Raw genomic sequence first — 7,297 nt, 5'->3', positions numbered from 1 at the left:
AATCTCACCATTGAATAAACAGATGGAGAGAAAAATTATTAAACCGTATAAATGTCACCTTCACTTTTTTGATACAAGCAAAGAAATGTGTGCCGGCTTGCTTAGAAGATTTTTGCTGGACAGATGTATGCTCAGATCCAGCCTATTTATTAGAGAACACTCTCAGCTCTCATTTTCAATTTTAATCACTGTGTCAATTTTAAAAGGGCAGTTCTCATTACATAAACATTTGGAAGTTATAAAGCTGAAAGGTCAGGGTATAGACAAGACAAAAGATAACATGCCACCAGCTGGTATAAACTTCCATGACAAAATTTACCTCTCAGTAAGCCTAACTCTCAGACACCAAGATCCTAGCACATAGGAGCCACTGTTAAACATTTTTCTGTTTCTCAAACTAAGTATTTTATTTGTGTGGAAATAGTACACATATTATTCTATCAGAAGATTATGGAGGGTAGAATTCTTCAATAAAACTTTATGACAGTATCATAATTTGACTCAACTAAATATTTTTAGATTAACAATCATAATTGCTACTGTTATTCAGCAATAACTCTGTATCAATTGTTCACTCTCTGTTATTTCACTTAATTCTTACCACATCTTTGTTTGGTAGGTAGTTTTATCACCAACATACAGAAATGGAAATTAGGATTTAGGGAATTTAAGCAATTTTCTGAATTATAATTCAACAGGTATATGATAGATATAATACTTTTACCCAGGTCTAACTTCAAAACATGGTATTAATCTCTATATTACACTATCTCCTTGAATAAGTGCTGTTTGAGCTGAAGGTTTTACTTAAGATACCCTAAAATTTGTACTGGAGGATTCAAGAAATCCTAAAACACCTGAGAGAAGAAGCATGAATCACAGTATTTTTATCACCTCTATCTGAAAAGATGTGGTATGAACTGAAAGTTCTAAAAAGTATTGGTTGAACTGTTAGTTAAATATAGGAGAATAAAGATTTATTTTCTTATTATTTTTCTTTGAAACATAAAAATTATATATATGTATAATTATATATATATATGTCTATATCAGGTATATAAAATATATATACCTGAAACCTGCAAAATACAATAAAATCTGTATCAAAATGTAGGCAAAGATGAAATTTGGCCTATTTATTTCTCAGACTTTTCTTAAAAAAGAAGCATTTAAAATATATATACTTTAAGTTCTGGGATACATGTGCAGAATATGCAGGTTTGTTACACAAGTATACATATGCCATGGTGGTTTGCTACACCCATCAACCCATCATCTACACTAGATATATCTCCTAATGCTATCCCTCTCTTAGCTCCTCATCCCTGATAGGCCCCAGTGTGTGATGTTCCCCTCCCTGTGTCCATGTGTTCTCATTGTTCTCCCACTTACGAGTGAGAACATGTGGTGTTTGGTTTTCTGTTTCTGTGTTAGTTTTTTGAGAATGATGGTTTCCAGCTTCATCCATGTCCCTGCAAAGGACATGAACTCATCCCGCATAGTATTCCATGGTGTATATATGCTACATTTTCTTTATCCAGTCCATAATTGATGAGCATTTGGGTCGGTTTCAAGTCGTTGCTATTGTGAACAGTGCTGCAATAAACATATGTATCAAGAAACCCTGTTTATTTTTATTATTATATGACCAAGTGATAGGAGATTATGTTATGGAAAACTTTTCATTATACTGTTTAGTGAAAAGAAAAAGGAAGATGCAAAATAAAATATTTAAAATCATTTATACTATGTAAAACAAAATCAAACAAATATACATTCATTTACAAACGTGACAAAACCTAAAAAAAAAAAAAATTAAGAAGCATTGTCTTAAATGGCCTATCTGAATATCCTTTGATTGTAGAGACAAGAACTAGGGGTATATCTGTATCACATGAGAGAATGGATGAGATCCTGGTAGAAACCTTGTCTGAGACCACAAAATACAAATGAATGTGGAGCTGAAGGGAAAACTGTGCTGATCACATACTTGTATGTTCATTGTGTTAGTGGATCAAGGAAGAAAGCACAAAGTGATAGCAACACAGAAAGCTGTGACCTAAAAAGCTGTCTTCAATAAATCTCTTACACTAACAACAATAACAAGGACAGGAAAGTTGCCCCCAGGGCAAAGAAAAATAAATTTATTGAGGGTACTTGCAACAGCAATTCCAAGAAGATGCTGGTTGGTTCATTTTACTATTTCTATTCCTCCCCAGCTGATTCTTCAACAGATAGCTTCACTGAAAGTAATAACAATGGCCAGGTGCAGTGGCTCACACCTGTAATCTCAGCTCATTGGGAGGCCAACATGTGTGGATCAAAAGGTTAGGAGATCATGACCACCCTGGCTAACACGGTGAAACCCCATCTCTACTAAAAATACAAAAAATTATCTGGGCATGGTGGCATGTACCTGTAGTCCCAGCTACTCAGGAGGCTGAGGCATGAGAATCACTTGAACCCAAGAGGTGGAGTTTGAAGTGAGCCAAGATCATGCCATTGCATTCCAGCCTGGGTTACAGAGTGAGACTCTGTCTCAAAAGAAAAAAGAAAATAATAGTAACAATGGAATTAGTATTAAACTCTTTAAGCATTTCAAACAAGTGCAAAGAAGAAGAAAAATGCTAAGCCTTTAAGTTAAGGTAGGAGTAGGCAGTTATCAGAGGATGGGATGAAGCTCTCTTGACTATGAGTAAAGGAGAAAAGGCTCGACTGGAGATTGAACCAGAATGGACTTATGGAAAGAAGGGACAGCCTGATGCCAAAATTCCACCAAATGCAAAACTCATTTTTGAAGTGGAATTAGTGGATATTGATTGAAATAGCAGTGCTTCAGCTCTAAGGATATCAGCAACAATGATAAAACTTGGCCTTGACGAAACTTACATAACTAGTTAGAACTTGTTACTATTGTTAAGGGAAGAGTCAACTGGAAAATTCAAGGAGTTAATAAAATTTGTTTACTTGATCCCAACTTTTGAGAGATGTAATCCCTTATGAATCCCTGAAGTCTGAAATACCTTCCTACAGCTATGTAAAATACTGGTCAAGGAGAACTGTTTCCTTTTACCTCATATTGTAAACTAAATGGCTCAATAAAAATATATCTACTGTCTTGATTTGACTGAAAAAAAAAAAGAGGATAAATAAAGAAGAATCAGAAATGAGAAAAATATAGATGAAAGACATAAGAGTAAATGCACAAGGAAATAGAAAAATAACCTATAAAATAATTTTATAGACATTGTATTTTGTAAAAATAATGAAAAAGTACATTTTTTCCCATAGATTAAATTACACAAAATCAAGAGATGAGTTTGAAACAGCAAACCTTTAAGAGAAATTGTAGGAGAAAAGCAAATACATTAAACACAACAACAACAAAATACAACCATGTGTGCTTATAACTATAGGAAGTGATAGATAAGATAGAGACAATCACATGAAATGACATATAAAGAGATCGTATAGAGATCCCACTTCTGGTGATAACAGAATGCCTTGTACTGAATTAACTCTTTCCATGTAAAAGCTATAATAAAATATTTATAAACAACAACATTTTGAGCCGCTAGAGTGACTAGAAATAGGCAGAAGCTGGAAGAAAGTCGAACCTTAAAAAAAGAAAGAAAGAACTGCCCTGGTATATAAATATTTAACATAGCTTTTTAACTGAGGGCATATCCCAGTTCCAGCAACATAAAGAATCTAAAACTTAAACAAAAAGTCATACTCTTGAAGAATTAGAGGACCAAGTTTAAGGCTGCCACAAAATTTCAGAAAAGGAAATATAAAAATTAGCCTATAAATTCTGATTAAATCTTTGGTTAACTCAAAGTTGCATATAAGGGGAACTCCAAAGAGAGCAGAAGGAAACACTGCTGGAGAGCTTAAAGAACCAGGTAGAAATTTAATTGCTTCTGGGAAGGAGAGACAGAACTGAAAGTTTGAGTCAAGCCAAGTTAACTACCTGCTAGAACTAAAACAGTAGTCCAGTGGAAATGCAATCTAGAGTCTCTGCAATAAGTTACCTAAAATGCCTAGTATAATATAAAACATTATGAAACATTTTTAAAAAACAGAAAAATAGTCACATAATGAAGAGAAAAATCAGCCAATTGAAACCAAACCTTAGATGACCCAGATGTCAGAACAAGTGTACAGGAAATCAAAATCATGATTATAAATATTGCCTAAGACCAAATGAAATAAAGTCACAATAAATTAATGGATAGAGTACCTCAACAGAGAAATAGAGAGTATTTTTTTAAAAATCAAATTAAAATTTGGAACCTAAATAAAATATCTGAAATGATAAATTCATATAGTTAGGCTTAAGAGCAGCTTGGATTAATTTATTCCCAGTAAAATTAACGATAGATCAATAGAAAATATTCAATCTGAAAATCAGAAAGACTGGGAAAAGCATAAGTCTCAACAACCTTCAAGACAATATCAAGAAATCAATTATAAATATAACATAGCCTCAGAAGATGAGAGAGAGTGGATCAGGAAAAATAATTTTTAAATACTAGCAATTTTCAAAAATATATGGTGAAAACCATAAAATTACAGATGTAGAAACTGAATGAAACCAAGCAATCTCATACAAAAAAAACAAGCAAAAGAAAAAGTGCTTAAAGTAACCAGAGAAAAACAGCAAATTGCCTACAGAGAATCAATAATAAAAATTTTAGCAGACTTATCAGAAATAACAGAGGCAAGAACACAATAAAATAAAATATTTAAGGCACTGAAATAATTTGATGTTCACTACTTTTTTTTTTCCAAAAAATGAAAGCATAATATAGACTTTCTAGAAAAATGAAAATTGAGAGAATTTTAGCAAGATATGCTGAAAGTTCTTTTGGCTGAATGTGTGTGACACCAAATAAAAACTCAGAATTACAGAAATAAATAAGAAATACTGGTACTAATTATTATATGTATTTTTCTTCTATCAATTCCTAAAAATATGACTATTGAATGCAAAAATTGTTTCATTTCAGGGGTTATAATGTATATTTATGTTAAGATGTTTGACAATAACACAAAGGGTGGCATGGTAAATGGAGCTGTACTATTGCAACGTTTCATGTTTTATGTTACATGGTAAAACATTAACTGTATTAATGATTTATAGTGTGAGTTCCTACATCAACTACTAAAAGCATACTGCAAACGTTAACTAAAAAGGCAATAGATAAATTGAAATGCAATATTTAAAAGTGTTTGGTTACCCTCAAAGAAGGCAAAGAAGACATATAAAAAAAACCCGAAAGAACAAATAAAAAGAAAATAGTAAAATGGTAGACTTAATTTCAACTAAATGAACTGATTTCACTGTATGTAAAATGGTTGAACATCCAGTTTAAATATCAGAGATTGTCAGACCGGATAAAAACTATGTATACATTTTCAAAAATGATGCACCTTAAGAGATAAATAAATATAAATAAATATGAAAATGTATACCATGAAGACAGTGTGCATTAAAAAATTAACATGCCTATATTCGTATAAAAATTGACTTATAGGATTTCACTACAGATAAAAAGAATATATTTTATGGTAGAAGAGTCAAATCTTCAAGAGGTCATAAAAATCATAGATATATCTATACCTAATAACAGAATTGCAGAATACGTGGCAGAAAAAACTGATAGAAATACTTGAGCACAGCTTCATAGTAGCTCTAACACCAGTCTTTCAGCAATTGCTAGAACAAGTAGCGAAAAACTCAAAAAGTCTGGAGAATATTTAAATGCTACTATCAAATACTTTACCTTACTTGATATTAATAAGCATTTAACACAACAAATGAAGTATATTTGTTATCTTAGTGCACAGGAGATGGTCACTAAGATAGATCATATGCTGAGTCAAGAGAAAAATTTCAATAAATATCAAAAAACCTAAAATCTTTCAGAGTAATTCTTATTAACACAGTAACATTAAATAAGAGATTACTAACAATAATTCCTAGAGAAGCACAGATAGAAACAACACATTTCTAAATCACCCTAAAAAAGTAATAGCAGAGAAATTAGAAAGAATATTTTCTTTCAAAAATATCGGAATCTGTTGGCTGCTGCTAAAGTCATGAAAGCATATTACTTTAAATGCTTAGATTTAAAAAGAAGAAAAGTCGACGATCTAATATATCACCTTAAGAAGCTGGAAAACAGACAGCAAATCAAATGTAAAAAAAGAAAAAGTAAAAGGATGGAAAATAAAAGCAGACAAGCAGAAATCAGTGAAATAGGGGAAATAACTATGATAGGCAAAAATCAGCAAACGTAGCAGTTAATTCTTAAAAGTTTAATTACATTGATAAAATGCTAACAGGAATGTCCAAAAAGAAAAGGAAAAACACAAATTATCAATAACAGCAATCAAAGAATATATGGCAATCAAATCCTAGATATAACTTAAAAAGAAAAGACTATAATAAAACTACTATATACCAACAAGTTTGACATTATAGTTAAATAAATTCCTGAGAAAAGCAAAGGATGAATTTCAACCCAAAAAGAAATTAATAATATTTATACTCTTAAATTTATTAAAGAAATTGAATTCATTGTTTAAAATGTTTTCTTTAGAAAGTACTTAATTTCAACTGTTCTCCAGTAAATTATTTCAAATTTTTAAGAAAAAGGAACGTACTCAAATTATTTCAGAAATCAGAAAAAAGACACATTGTTTTATAAGTCCAAGACAATTTTTATAGTAAATCGAAAAAGATATGAATAGAAAAAACCACAGACAATTCTTTTTCATAATTGTGAAAATTCTAAATAAAATATTGCTGAGTAACTTCAAAAATCTTCTTATAACTTATCTTAATTACATGGTTTATATAAAATATGATCATTAGATGCCAAAAGGAATAAAACAGAAAAATGTGGTTTAAAAAATAATAAATATCTAAGCAAACTGCATATCATAGCAATATTTTATTTAGAATTTTCACAGATGTCAGAATGACATTACACACACACATTGTTTAATAATACAGAGTCTATTCAGCTATCTTACTTTATACTGCTTTTCTTAGTTCTAGAGAGATCCATAGGAAACATAGCAACATCTCACAAAGTTACATAATATGATTTACAAAAAAAAATGGTTTATCAAAAGTTGTTGTTGATATGCTGTCAACTCAGCAAAGAACTATAAATAAGGAAGAATTACAGGAACTCTGAAAGTTGCTACAAACCACAAAATATAATGGTGGGACAGGCATAGGACAGACAGTTGCCATTTCAAAAGGGAGAAACAGGAAAGAATA

The sequence above is a fragment of the Sapajus apella genome, unplaced genomic scaffold, assembly GCF_009761245.1.
Source record: "Sapajus apella isolate SASKATOON/1434 unplaced genomic scaffold, GSC_monkey_1.0 scaffold45, whole genome shotgun sequence".
Taxonomy (NCBI): Eukaryota; Metazoa; Chordata; class Mammalia; order Primates; family Cebidae; genus Sapajus; species Sapajus apella.
Note: the sequence above shows the minus strand (reverse complement) of the source record.